This window comes from Podarcis liolepis (assembly GCF_965112155.1).
Source record: "Podarcis liolepis genome assembly, chromosome: Z".
In the NCBI taxonomy this organism is placed as follows: Eukaryota; Metazoa; Chordata; class Lepidosauria; order Squamata; family Lacertidae; genus Podarcis; species Podarcis liolepis.
The window spans coordinates 14886368-14901908 of NC_139570.1; the positions used below are offsets into that span (position 1 = coordinate 14886368).

The window sequence follows — 15541 nt, forward strand, 5'->3', positions numbered from 1 at the left end:
CCCCATCTTATTTTAACTATACTGGCTGCATTGAATACTTTCAACTAAAGAGATAACATCAAACAAACATCAAAGTTATTCCTTTCTTTTAATAAGAAATTTTATTTCACTAGAAACAAAATGGTCAATTATCTTGCATATGAGTACAAGTTATTTTTGCACAAGACAAATGCCTTGCTTGATGAACGTTTCCCAAGATAGCAGTATATTTGTCTCCAGGAGAACAGTTGATACATGAGAAATTGCATTCCTTTTTTTAAAATAGTGTTTTATGTGATATAACAAAAAATATCGCATAAAAATAACCATACCATAATCCTTAGATCAACTATATATACAATCGAGAACAACTCGCAAAGATGAGATTTCTAAAATTCCCTGACTTCCCTCCACTCCCCTTCTTGGTTCTTCTGTTTTAAATTTGTTCATGCACATCCATAATATCTTCAATTCACAATAATTTCCAATTTTATACATTATTCATCATATTACAAGTGTTTTTCAAAATCCCGCTAATATATAATAGTGTACACAGTGCTTTGGAAATATGCAATAAATATTTCTCATTTTTCAAATTATTGTCCTCTTATTTTGTTGGGTTTCTAATTAATTAATCAATTCTGCATAGACCATTAATTTGCTTTACCAATCTTCTTTATTTTCTTTGGTGGGGGCTTCTTCTTTTTCAAATTATGGGATGATCATGGCCAAACAGCTGCTATCAGATACAGGAGGAAATTCTTTTGCTCTATGAAAACATTTAATCCTGGATAAACCAGTGTCTAGGCTTCCATTTTTTTAAACAAAGGTTATTTTAAGCATTTTCTTAAAATCATTATATATCATTATCCAAGCTTTTAAAATAACCTTACATTGCAACCACATATAGTAGCCTCTCAAATGAGTCACCCTCCTGTCCTGTTACATTTCCAAAATAGCCATAGCTCCCCAGAGCAATTCCCACAAGGTGCTGGTTTCATCTACCACCACCTTTTGTTCCCCCTGTATTTTCCTCAAACCTCGCACCTCTTCTTGTTCCACCTCAGTGGTTTTAACATTCAGTTCTTTAAATTGTCCCATCACCTGTGTCAATGAATTCACATTTTTCTCCATTTGAGAGGCTGCCATACTCAAAGTTTTTATTATCTGTTTAGTATGTTTTTCTTCTTACACAGATGCTGTCTGCCTCATGTCAGATTTTTCTGCCTGGCTGGGACAAAAAGAGCAACCCAGAGCCTTGGAACAAGCTGGGACCCGATGACCAGTACAAGGTATGGTACGAAATACTTAACTAGGGTTATGATGCTGGTTATCCTATAGGCCAGGGATGGGGAGCCTGGTGTCCAGCAGAGATTGTTGGGACTCCAACTTCCACCAGCCCCATCCCTGACATCTATGGATGAAGGGAAAGTAGTAGTAATAATAATAATAATAATAATAATAATAATAATAATAATAATAATGACCATTTGGTGGGAGGAATAATAAGCTTCAGCTTTGGAAGGCCTGGGGTATGTGATCACAGCATTTTGGGGTTGGACTAGATGACCCTCGTCCCTTCCATGATTCTTCACTCTCCTCTCCAATCTTCTAAACTCTGACTGAATAAGCATGTTAGATCCCTGAGTTTCTGCCATTGACTCGTGATTCTTCCTGCAAAATGTCGTTTAAGCCCATTAAAGCTGGATGATTAGAGATCCTTTCCTTCTATTGAAGCAAAGGGGTAAAAACCTAAAACGGAGCACTTCACATGGACAGGATATAAATAAATTATTATTATTATTATTATTATTAGCTTTCACAAAATGTTCTTTTACGTTCTCAAATGACTGAGACCTAAAGGAAAACAAAAGCTTCGTTTGGGCTTCAATGTTTAAATTCTCAATGACCTGGCACTTCCTGTTTGTCTGCCATGACAATTGGCTGTGCCAATTACAAAGGAGCCCTTCCATGCTGGTAATTGAGGATAATATGGGAGTAATTATCCCTCCAACCCTCCCAGGGTTGGGGGGGGGGCACTCCAACCGCAGATCGTCCTGATACCTGCTGTCTGTCCAGAAGGAAGAGGGGACAGGGGCAGCTGTGTGTAAGTCGCACAGTTGTGGCAACTATCCAAAGCTGGCCCCATCAGTAAAGGACACCTATTTTTTAAGATAAAAATTCGGACTTAACGGGCATGCTCTGGACCAGCGGAGATAAAATAACTTGCTGATTTAATCAGCCACTGAGAAGGATTTGATCTGGGGAGAGACTTTTGTCAAGACCAAAACAAAATGGCTTGAAATACGTAAGTGGATGCTATCTTAAATACGAAATGGACTGTGTGAAATTTTGACTATGATTCTGGCAATGATCATTAAGGGAAAGATGAAAGGAAATCCTGATGGAGCTATTGTTTCAGTGTGGAGGCATCATCTTATTAACAGCTGGAAGGAGAAATGATTTACGATTCATGATATTTATGAATCACGAATCACGATTTATGATTTGCGATTCAAGATATTTATGAATTATGATTTAGGATTCATTATTTAGGATTCATGATATTTATGAATTATGAATTGTGATTTATGATTTATTATTACAATTCAAGATATTTATGAATTATTTATCATGAATTACGATTCATGTTTATGAATTATGATTTACGATTCATGATATTTATGAATTACGATTTAGGATTCATGATTTAGGATTCATTATATTTATGAATTATGAATTGTGATTAAAAGGTTTTTTTTCTTCCTGTACTGTTTCCAAGCGATTTGAATGGGGAAATCCTTTCAATTCCTCAATAATAAGAGGCAGTGAGGTGAGGGAGGCCAGGGCCACATCCACACGATTTAACACGCTATGAAGCTGCTTTAAACACTCATGGCTTCTTCTCTCAAAGAATCTGGGAGCCATAGTTTGAAAAGGGTGCCGAGAGTTGTTAGGAGACCCCCTGTTCCCTGCCAAGGAAATACGTCCGTCTCATTAACATTTTACCATTCCACTTCCCATGTTAATCAGAATACAGGAAGACTCCCCTGTGTGAAGACTCCCCTGAAGGCCCTGCTCTTGCCACTTACCATCTGGCCTGGGGCGGGGCCTAAAGCCTCACAAGGACTGCTTGCTGCCTGCTGCCCAGGAAGACTCCCCTGTGGTGAGTGCCTGAGGGCCCTGCTCTTGCCACTTACCATCTGGCCTGGGGCGCGGCCTGACAGGCCTCACTAGGACAGTTCCTGTTACTGCTGGAGGGGCACAGAGTGTTTTTAAAATGTTTTTTTAAAAATTTCTTTTGATTTTTTTGTATGTGGGGGGTGGGGGTGGGGTGGATGTTTGGTTGGGTTTGGGGAAAATTTTTTTGATTTTGTTGCTTTTCTAATTTTTACAGTTTTTTGTTTGTATCATTTTATTGGTTTTGTTTGTTTGTTTGTTTAAGGTGTTATTTTGTTCTTAAGGGGAGGGGTCAGGGCTGCCGGGGAGTGGGCCCCAGCCCACAAAATGGCTGGGGCATGTTCCACAGGGGGGATGCACTGGGACAACCGATCTCAGTGATCACAGGTAGGAGGAGGAGTTACGCTAAGATTAGACCATGTCATTACAGAGGGGGCAGGTTTAGTCGTTGTCTGAGGACTATTCTTGCCTCCCGGTCTGGTCCTGACTGGATGGATACTAGAATCAACAAGGATACTAGAATCAACCCACATGACCTGAAGGTGCTGCTGTGCAGTGCCAGGTCAATGATTCATAAGACCACTGCCATCCATGACTTGATCATGGATGGAGGATTTGACCTGGCATGTGTAACAGAGACTTGGTTGGATGAAGCAGATGGGGCTGTCCTTGCTGCTGCTTGTCCACCAGGTTTCTCTTACGCACAGCAACCCAGGTCATGTGGGCGGGGAGGGGGGGTTGCAGTGATTTTTAGGAAGTCATTAGTTTGCACCAGGCGTCCTATTGGGAAGATTTCCGAGTGCATGCTCTGGAAGTTGGGCAATAGGGGCAGTACAGGATTCCTTTTGGTGTACCGACCTCCCCGCTGCACCAAGGATTCCCTGCCCGAGCTGCTTCAGGTCGTGGCGGATGTTCTCCTGGAGTCACCTAGCTTGGTCGTCCTAGGGGATTTTAACATCCATGCCGACACGACCTTACAAGTGGAAAGCATGGCCTCCATTGGGCTGTCCCCGAATAAGTCTGGCCCAACCCATAGCCGCAGACATCCCTTGGACCTGGTGTTTACCTCTATGGATGTTGGTGATCTGACACTAAGTAAAAGTGAAACGAAAGAAGTGCCATGGTCAGATCACTACCTGGTGCAACTGGACTTCTCTGCGACCCATCCCCTCTGCAGGGAGGTGGGACCAATTCGGAAGGTCTGCCCCCACCACTTAATGGATCCAAATAGTTTCCAGAGAGTGGTAGGGGATGCTTTATCCCATGTTGATGGCCTTTCAGCTGATTCCCTGGTGGCCCGCTGGAATGTGGAGTTAACCAGGGCTATTGACTGTTTGGCTCCGAAGCGTCCTCTCCGATTGCATGGAGCCCGGACAGCCCTGTGGTTTTCCATGGATCTGAGGACAATGAAACAATCGTTGAAACGGCTAGAGCGCCGGTGGCGGATAACTCATTCCGAATCTGACCGGACATAGGTTAAATCTCAACGTCGAGCCTACCAAGTGGCGATAGCGACGACGAAGAAGAATTTCTTCACCGCCTCTATTGCATCTGCAGAAAACAGCAGCAGGAGACTTTTTCAGGTGGTTCACAATTTAGCAGAACCACCTGCAACATCGGGGCCCAGTACGGGCCACATGTTCTCCTGCAATGATTTTGCAAAGTTTTTTTGCAGATAAAATCGCTCAGATTCAGGAAGAAGTAGACTCCACCGTGGGAGCAGGGCCGGGGTGGGAGAGTGCTAGAGACCTGTCTAGTCAAGCTGTGTGGGATCAATTCCAATCTGTTACCTCTGAGGATGTGGACAGGCTGCTTGGACGAGTGAAGCCAACCACCTGTCTCCTGGATCCTTGCCCATCCTGGCTTAGAAAAGCTAGCCAGGAAGGACTGGGCGATGGGCTTCGTGGGGTGGTGAATGCTTCCCTCCGTGAGGGAGCCTTCCCAGACCCGCTGAAAGAGGTGGTTATTAAACCACTTCTTAAAAAACCATCTTTAGATGTGGCCACGATGGCCAACTATCGCCCAGTCTCAAATCTTCCATTCTTGGGCAAGGTGATTGAGCGAGTGGTTGCTGAACAACTCCAGGCACACCTGGAAGAAGCGGACCATTTGGATCCCTTCCAGTCGGGATTCAGGCCTCATCATGGGACTGAAACTGCCTTGGTTGCACTGGTTGATGATCTCCGGTGGGCTAGGGACAAAGGTGAGAGCTGTTTCCTAGTTCTGCTGGATCTCTCAGTGGCGTTTGATACCATTGACCATAACATCCTTCTGGACCGTCTTGAGGGGCTGGGAGCTGGGGGCACTGTCATACAGTGGTTCTGCTCCTTCCTCCTGGGCCGTGTTCAGAAAGTGTGGGGGGGTGAGTGTTCAGACCCCTGGGCTCTCACTTGTGGGGTGCCTCAGGGTTCTGTCCTCTCCCCCATGCTTTTCAACATTTACATGCAGCCGCTGGGAGAGATCATCAGGAGGTTTTGGCTGGGTGTTCATCAGTATGCAGATGATACCCAGCTCTACCTCTCTTTTAAATCAGAACCAGTGAAGGCGGTGAAGGTCCTGTGTGAGTGTCTGGAGGCGGTTGGAGGATGGATGGCGGCTAACAGATTGAGGTTGAATCCTGACAAGACAGCAGTACTGTTTTGGGGGGACAGGAGGCGGACGGGTGTGGAGGATTCCCTGGTCCTGAATGGGGTAGCTGTGCCCCTGAAGGACCAGGTGCGCAGCTTGGGAGTCATTTTGGACTCACAACTGTCCATGGAGGCACAGGTCAAATCTGTGTCCAGAGCAGCTGTTTACCAGCTCCATCTGGTACGTAGGCTGAGACCCTATCTGCCTGCGGACTGTCTCGCCAGAGTGGTGCATGCTCTGGTTATCTCCCGCTTGGACTACTGCAATGCACTCTACGTGGGGCTACCTTTGAAGGTGACTCGGAAACTACAACTAATCCAGAATGCGGCAGCTAGACTGGTGACTGGGGGCGGCCGCCGAGACCACATAACACCGGTCTCGAAAGACCTACATTGGCTCCCAGTACGTTTCCGAGCACAATTCAAAGTGTTGGTGCTGACCTTTAAAGCCCTAAACGGCCTCGGTCCAGTATACCTGAAGGAGCGTCTCCACCCCTTCATTCTGCCCGGACGCTGAGGTCCAGCGCTGAGGGCCTTCTGGCGGTTCCCTCATTGCGAGAAGCAAAGCTACAGGGAACCAAGCAGAGGGCCTTCTCAGTAGTGGCGCCCACCCTGTGGAACGCCCTCCCACGAGATGTCAAAGCAATAAACAACTACCTGACATTCAGAAGACATCTTAAGGCAGCCCTGCTCAGGGAAGTTTTTATCGTGTGATATTTTAGTGTATTTTTGGTTTCTATGGAAGCCACCCAGAGTGGCTGGGGAAGCCCAGACAGATGGGCGGGGTAAAAATAATAAATTATTATTATTATTATTATTATTATTATTATTATTATTATACAATACAAATATCTTTATTGGGATTTCAAGTTAAGACATGTCATGAAATACAAAGTCTTTCTTCTTCCTGTTTCCTGTTTCCAAGCGATTTGAATGGGGAAATCCTTTTGATTCTTCATTGATAAGAGGCAGTGGGGTGAGGGAGGTCAAGGCCACATCCACACCATTTAACACGCTATGAAGCCGCTTTAAACACTCATGGCTTCTTCTCGCAAAGAATCTGGGAGCTATAGTTGGAAAAGGGTGCCAAGAGTTGTTAGGAGACCCCCTGTTCCCTGCCAAGAAGGGAACCCTATCCCTACCCCTGAGTCTAACACTAACTCTAACCCTAATGCTAACCCTTAACCCTTAACTAGTGCTACAATTCCCAGAGTTCCATGGCAAGAAGGGAACCCTAACCCTGCCCCTGCCCCTTAAGTAGAGCTGCACTTCCCAGAGTTCCCTGGCAAGAAGGAACCCTACCCCTACCCTACCCCTGCCTCTTAACTAGAGCTACAATTCCCAGAGTTCCCTGGCAAGAAGGAACCCTACCCCTACCCTTCCCCTAACCCAACCATAACCATAACCCTAACTCTAACCCTAACCCTAATCCTAAACCACCCTAACAACCCTCCGTCCCCTTAACCACCTATAGTTCCCAGAATCCCTGAGGGGAAGCCATTCCTGTTTAAAGCGTCTTCATAGCACTTTCAATGGACGGTGCGCCTAATGTGGCCTAATGTTCCCTTCCTCATTTTCTTCTCTCTCCCCACTGCCCCATCACTTGCAATACAGCAGATGTACACCTGCAGTCTCCCTTCAAAGCTCCTTCTCTCAGGTCTGGCCACGGCCTTGTCCATTGCACACTTCCAGGATTTCGTGTTCATTTCTCCAATGTAAATAGGGATGTCCTGCGGTTATCTTCATGACTTTGAAGGCTGGACTTGGGGAAAGCCTCACCAGCTCCAGACATCCCTGTAAGGCAAAGGCAAACAGGTGAGTGGGATGGCCCCCATCCGACAGCGTCCCCCCCCCCCAGACTCCTCCTCTGTTTGGCTGCCTGTTCACAAACAAGGCTTCCAAGGCAGTTTGCATCCATCTCAGCCAGTGTAGCCTCACGGCATCCACTAGCCTGAATGCAAACTCTTCCAACAACCATCCACCAGCTACAGCCTCACCAGGTCCATTGCCAGACATCAACCAGCTTCAGAGCTGAATATCAGTCACCTTCTAGTAGCGATCCCACCAGCAAGTAAACTTTTTACTTGCCTTCTCCTTGCTCCACAGCATCCCAGCACTGGGCAATTGCCTCCTTCCGCTTGCCACCTTGCTGCCACGGGACAGACCACCTGGGCTGAGTGCCACCGATCTGCCCATTTCTCTCTGGTGAGGGCAACTGCTGAGACTTGCACCTTGGCCCACATTTATACCCGCTCAGCTGACAAATGGTTTTTTTCACATCACAGTCAACCCAAAGACAATGGCAGCAGCTGGGGAGGCATCACCATCACTCCCTCAGCCCTCACAATGGTGAGCACAGCTCAGCAGCCAAAACACACACAAACACAAGTTGTGCCAATATCTGTGAAGGCCATACAGGGGCTGAATTAAACTGAATAGCAGGCCGGAATAAGGACTTGAAATTTACTTTTTACATGCCTGCTAGTCTTTTTTTAAAAAAAAAAATTCGGAGAACAAATAATGAAGCTCAAATTTCATGGCTTCTTGTATAAAGACCTTTTTGGCTTGCTTTAATATTAGAATTTTTTCCTCTGCCATTTCAAATCTATTGAGAAGAGGGGCCTATTGTACACTTCTTAAATACTTCCCCAGTTTCCCAATTTCCTGTATAGAAATTAGGTTCCAAAACTAAGTGACCTTTCCTACCAAGAACAATGTTGTTTCTAGCCTTATCACCACTTTGTCAAGGCTACTTTGCTAAGCTTGGGAAAGAACAAGATTTTAGTAGCCTTCCATCACTCCCCCCCCCCCATTTACTAAGGTTAGTCTCAAAACAATTTTAGGAAGGGGGGGAGAGAATTTATGTTCAAATCTTTACGTCAGTTTAAATCAATATAGTTTTAGTGTCCAATACAAGTAAATGTTATAAATATCAACTTAATTTTAATCTAAATTTTTGTTGTTGTTTTTTTGTAGACAGATATTGTAATCCTCTTCTTTCAGTCTTGAAGCTTGACCAGCTAAAATATATAATCATTCCCCAATTATATATTTTCAATGCTCTCTAAGATCAGAGGTTCTTCTTCAAGAGTATAGTCTCAGAGAGTCAATCTTGTCTCTCAGAGAGGGAATTCAAAGCACTCTTCTTTATATTAAAGTTGTAATCTGTCTCCAGTTCAAATTCAAGTTCAAGTCAAGTTCAAATCATATCTCAAGTTCAGTTCTAATTCATGTCAAGTTCATTATTAAAGGAAAAACGTTGAAAATCAAGATTGGTTTTAAAGAAAGCTGTGTAGAATCATTTAATCCTTGTTACTCATTAGACTTCAGTTACACAGTAGACTTCAGTCTCTTCGCTTGTAAGAGTTCACATGCATAATATAACGCCCATAGACAGGAGCGGACTTCCTTTTTAAACTCCCCTTTTTGTCAAATTGGTAAAATTGAGTATTCCTCATCTTTGCTGTCAACTTGGAATCTTTTGGAGAAGTCAACTGCTGTAAGGCTGGTTCGGAGACTGCACTTTCACAGTCGCGTTGTTGTCTAATCTGGCAGCTTTCACCTCTTCCCCTCCACTCCCAGCACCTTTTGGCACTAAGGCAGGGATCGGAACTTTGGAGATGCCCTTTCATGGATAGCAGGACCCCTCGACACCTCAGATTGCCTTCTGAGTTTTTGGGGGGCCGCGCTTCATCTTAGCGCTTCCCCCCGATGCTGTGTGAAGTTGTGTCTGATGGAGCTATCAGACCCACCATAGCGTGGCTACCTGGAAGTCCAGAAATTGCATTCCTTGTATCTATCATTTTTATATATTTCAAATAAGGCAATCTAATTGGCTGCAGAAAACATCAAGGCAGTTTACAAAAAGAAAAAAAGTACAATTATTAGTAAAAACAATTAAAACATTTTAAAAATTAAAACCAGCAATACGCTAAAAACTAAAATATGCTGTTTATTTAGTACCACCAGACATTATGTTCTAAGCCTGACCAATCTTAGAACCCAGCTTCCCAAATATTTCCAGGCATTTCGGGCACTGTCTAATCACATCCTTTTTCTAAAAAAAATGGACCAAAATTCATGAAAAGTGCCCTTGTTTTCATTGCCTCTTGAAGACCACACTGCACGTGTTATTCCCCCCCCCACGCCACCAATTCTGTACCCCAAGCCCTTTGTGCTGCAACTTGATACCCTTTCAGTACCTTCAGATTAGGAAGTGAGGGTAGCAGAGCTGGCTGCAGTTTACTGGTGAGTTGTTTAATGGAAAGAACAACATGCACAGCACTCTTGGCTATCTCTCAGTGGTAAAATAATCTCAATCCCATAAAGAGGCAACTGGTACCCATTGGGACTGTTAGAGCAGAAGGCCAATTGCCCAACAAGATGTGGAGCCAGAACCAATGACAGCCAGAGCCAACTAATTCCAGTTTTGCCCCATCCTCCTCCCTGGTGAGTACATAAGGGCAACACCAAGGCTAAGTAGGAGGAAGCTGGCAGGTAGTCTCATTCTCTGGATGTGGCTAGATGTAAAAATGCAAGCATTTGGGGGGGGGGGACTGGCTGGCTGAAGGTAGATTTGCTCTTTTGGACCAGCCTCCACTGATTCCACACCCACCAAAACTATAAAGAAATTCTAAAGCACCCTGCAAAGAGAAATGAAGGAAGAAAAGAAATGAAGGGAAAGAAAGTTGCATTAATAGTTTGGTTCCTGCACTGCAGGGCGTTGGACTAGGTGACCCTTGGGGTCCCTTCAAACTCTGCAATTCTATGGTTCTATGACAGGAATCCTCACCCCTACCCCAGTGGGTGAAATTGTAGATAAAATTGGTGGAAAAGTTTCAGAACAACAGAGCCAGGATGTCAGGAGGCTATCCTTATGGGACAAAAGCTAACATGTATTTTACTGAGTGCTGTGCCATCTGGTGAAATAAATATTAAGTTGATTAATTGCATGAGTTTTAGCCGATTAATTGATTAAATGTGCATACATTCAAATATGCCTAAAAGCAATAGCTCTGAAGCATAAAGCACACTTCCTTCATTTTGATGATGCATGTGTGTGCTGGAGCACACATCATCTTAAGAGAGGCATTTCCTCTGATGTGAGACAGATGCTGCTTGCTATCTGCAGTTTTGTAAGTGCATGTATTAAAAATTATATGCACACAAATACACACAATCTGTCGCCTGATTAATTGAGACATTTTCTTATAGCCAGGCAGGCCCTGGACCATACCCACACCCCAGCTGTATCCACTCAGCCAGCAACCAAACACTGCAATATTCCAATAAGGTCTCTTACCTGCAGGCAGGCAGGCAGGCATGCAGGCAGGCAGGCATTACATCAGTACAGATGGATGCAGGCAGAACACACACACTCTTGCTAGCTGGGAGAGCAGATAAAGCAGGGGCCAAAGTGGTGCAAATGAGCCCTTCCCCATTGAGTCCTCTGTAGGTCTGCTCCCTAATGTGATGTAGTATAGCCTGGTGTAAAATTCATATATTTGTGCATAGCTTTTGCATACCGAAACTGCACTGCAAAATACAAAGGCATGTATATTCACACTCGGAGTTGCATTCCAAACAAGTTTGAGAGCATTGGATTGGGTTGGCCCACTGCAAAAAGTGGACCAAACACATTCCTCCCCTATCCCTAGTGCTTATTCAAACAAGAGCAATGGCAGATGCATTTATCCAGCATTAAAAATGAGCTATGCTAAAATGAAGTATCATTTCTGTTTGTAACTCAATCCACAGTGAATGAAGCAATTCCTGAGACACAGAAATGAATTTATAAAAACCAACTGTAAATAATGGTTACATTCTGTGCTCACTGATGATCATTTTAGTTAGTTAGGGTTTTTTTGTTTTGTCTTAACACTTTTCATGTATCATGGTACTGGGTTGATCAGAGCCAGATGGAGCCTGTTCAAATGTTCATGACTTCTACTCATCATGAACATATGTTCTCAGAATAATGGGATGGTTTCTCAACAAACACTAATCCAGATTTAAAACAACAACAACAAAACTATGATGAGACTCATAACACAAGAGAGACATAAACAGTGAGATAAGCACAGCTGGATGAGAAGACTCCATGTACAGAAGCCCTGTAGCATGTTATGATCAGTAATTAGGACTCTATGTATCACCCAACTAGAGAAATTAGCAAAATGGGATTTTGATATGTCCCAACAGGTGCAGAAAGAGTTCCTACACCCAAAGCAATTAATTTTCCACAAATATTAGTTAACATCTCTCTCTCTCTCTCTCTCTCTCTCTCTCTCTCTCTGTGTGTGTGTGTGTGTGTAATAATGGAATACCATAGGTTCCCTTCCTCTTTGTATGCTAGACTATCATAGTGCAGTTACCCAAAAGAAAACCAAGAAGCAATCTTTCACTAAGAGCAATGCAGACCATTGTACATCTTTATAATAGCATTATGGTAATAGAGGAGCCATCTTTTTTATATCCATGATAGATGTGCTATGCATCAGGCTGCCTATGAAAAATGTTCAAAAGCTTTAGCTGCCCACAATAAAAGAGCAAGGCTGTCAATATGTTTAAGAAAAAGTAAGCAAGGGCCACCCAGCCCAGGGGATGATTGCAACAGTACAGCCAGCACCCCTGCCAGCTGCTGCAGGTCAGGGTGGGAACACAGGGGCAGTTTTTAGGGGGTTGTTGTTGTTGTTTTGTTTGTTTGTTTTGCTGCACTAGATCCAGACTGAGCAGCAGAAGGACACAAATAAAATCCCCTTTCTGTCAATATGGCATCTTGGGAGCTAGTCGATCCTCGGTGGGCTGTGCTCTGTCCTTGAATTGCCTGGTTTCAGCTACCCCCAGCTTCAGAACATAGCTGTCAACCTTCCTTTTTTTGCGGGAAATTCCCTTATTCCAGCGCTGTTTCCCACTGCTCGCCGCTGCTATCCTGGATTGTTAGATATCCCGTAGACCAGGGGTCTGCAACCTTTAAGACAAAAAGAGCCACTTGGACCCATTTCTGAAGCAAAAAAAACCTGGGAGCTGCAAAACCATTGCTACATTTAAAACAAATATATCTCCGGAGCCGCGATCTGACAGCGGGCGGGAAGGTGACGTCGGGATGGTGCGTGACTAACGCACGCACCGCCCCCATGCGACATCACAGCCAGTACAGCGCCCGCCACAGTGGGGAGTGTCGGGGCGCACAATGCGCCTCCTTCCCTCGCTAGTATCCGCCCCAGAGCCGCGGCAAAGGTGTAAAAGAGCCACATGCGGCTCCGGAGCCGCGGGTTGCAGACCCCTGCCGTAGACTGTCCCCGGGACAGGTGTGCCTGCTGATCCCTTATTTTCAAATCTGAAAGTTGACAGCTATGGTTCAGAACCATGCATCAGCTGCTGCTTTGGTGAGCCCAGTGGGAGCTTTCACAATTGTGAAGCTCTCTACAAGTGGACCCAGGTGGAGGGACAAGTCTGTCCAATCCAATCTCTCACCAGGGGATAGATTAAGGGTTAGGGTTGCTCCCTAAATTGAATTATATGAGTTGAATACTATTCATCACATCCTGATTGTTCTGGTGCATGTCTCAGGTCAGAAGAAGAAGAAGAAGAAGAAGAAGAAGAAGAAGAAGAAGAAGAAGAAAGTGCATTATAATATATTCTAAAATGTGTATTAATAACATGTATGTCAATGCACATTTTCATATAGAAACTTTTAAATAAACAGGATGGAATAACCTAATTGAGTAAACACACACAAAAGCACCACAGACTAAAAAACAGGCAGTTTTGTCTTTAGGAACATAGGAAGCTGCTATTGGTCCATCTAGCTCATCACTGTCCATGTTGACTACCTGCAGCTGTGGACTGAACATGACATCTTCTGCATGCAAAGCAGGTACTCTGTTACTAAGCTATTTCCCTTTTTTTCTTCTACATTCCTACTGCTTATTACTCAAAATTACTTCTACTTCACACTTGCCCATTTCTTACTGCCTCAAAGAAGTGTGCATGCACACGAAAGCTTATACCAAGAACTAACTTAGTTGGTCTTTAAGGTGCTACTGGAAGGAATTTTTTTATTCTGCCTCAAATTATGCAACTCTAGGAACTATGTGTTTTATAGACCTTTAGTTCAACTACAATTTTCATATTCAAGTAACATTCCCACTTTCAGGAGACAGGATACAACCCATCCAGAAAATTACTGTATATTTTGGAGAAGTGTATTGCCATCAAGCTGCTGCAGCACCAAGGAAACAGTAATAATAGTTGTAGCGCATTGCCAGTTCCAATGCTTGCTTATTTCCTTTCTGGCAACTGAAAATAATAATAATAAAAAAACACTGAATGAGATAATAAAACATGTGTGTTTTCTGTGTGATAGCGGTAGTCCTGGTGATAATCTTGAGAATGCCCCAAATATATCCTGAACTGAAGCAGAGGAGACACAGCATTACACCTTAAACCCTGTAAAATTATGCACAAGAAACCACACGCAGATAAATAGAAAACACTTTTCAAAATAATAATTATCTGAAAGAAAGTATCCTACTGCTTCCAAGGTAACCTATGAAAAGACCTGTAGGAAAATCCTCCCCCTCCATCAAATACAACAAAGCTCCAGAAAATTGGGGCATTGTGTTCAGTGAATGGTTGTCAGAAGAAGAAAAAAAAAGATAGCATAGCATTGAATAAACTTCAAACAATGACAAAACAATGTCATAACTGACCCTGCAATTAGGTCCTTTGGAAGGGTGCGTCTGGGGCCACTGAAAGCATTGGCTCTCTTTCTCCAATGGCGGGGAGGAAGAGCTCATATATAAGTGAGGGGAATTCGGAGGGCCATAACCAATGTTCTTTGTCTACTACCACAACAGTCTTTTGCAATAGCAGATAGCAGAATGTTTAATGGTTGAGCAATGAAGGAATCCAAGGGAACAGAATGTTGTTTTGCAACAATCTTTAGCAAACGACTTGTCTTATCCCATGTGAAACAATGTTCTGCCAGCACAACAAGTATACTGCTAACTGAGTGCTACAGCCCAATGTCAGACTTCCCGTTTCTGCTGCATGGAATCTTGAGGACCTACTAACACCAGAGTTCTGTCATCAATAGGGCCTAAAAGGGTGTGTACAAGTGGTGGATTGGAGGCATGCTGGAGGATGACAAATGGAAGTTTTGGATACAAAGGCTCCAACTCACCTCAAACACACCACTAAGCTGGAAATTGGGGGTAGGTAGGAGCACTGTGGCAACAGGGAATTCAGAAAACCTGAGAAGGAATATGGATGACAAAATTCCCAGATGCATCCCTAATTTTTACTTTTTAGCTTGAAGAAAAAACACAACTTGGATCCCTGGCTAACATAAAATGATGATGATGACACCACTACTAACTCATCAGAAACCCCATAGTTTACAAAGAACAAACTACAATATCATTAAATACTGACAAAAGCAAACATTAAAAACAAACCAACATAATTTTAAACCAAAATATCATTATTGATAATAATTCAGAATGCTAAAAAAGGAGCATATGATTAAAAATTGGTCAGTTACACCTTGTACATAGTCTACAATGCATAAAGGAAGGTGCTTTGAAGAAGAAGAACCAATACTTTTAACTGCTTATTTTCCGTGTGACATTTGCATTCATTCAGTCACTTGCCCAGCAGAAGCATGCTTTACTGCACCACTTGTCTTCTTTAATAATGTCTCAATCTAAAGTACTTGTTATATAAAACCACATTTCCCATAAAAAGAAGGA

General features: G+C 43.6%; 1 long non-coding RNA gene across 1 annotated transcript in view; it reads right to left on the reverse strand.

Annotated features, from left to right (window-relative positions):
* Positions 1-82: 82 nt before the first annotated feature.
* Positions 83-15541, reverse strand: part of LOC310698888 — a 411787-nt gene continuing 396328 nt past the window's right edge. Inside the window, exon 2 of the long non-coding RNA XR_014521781.1 lies at positions 83-748. This is a non-coding gene — a long non-coding RNA (uncharacterized lncRNA). The remainder of the gene's footprint in view (positions 749-15541) is intronic.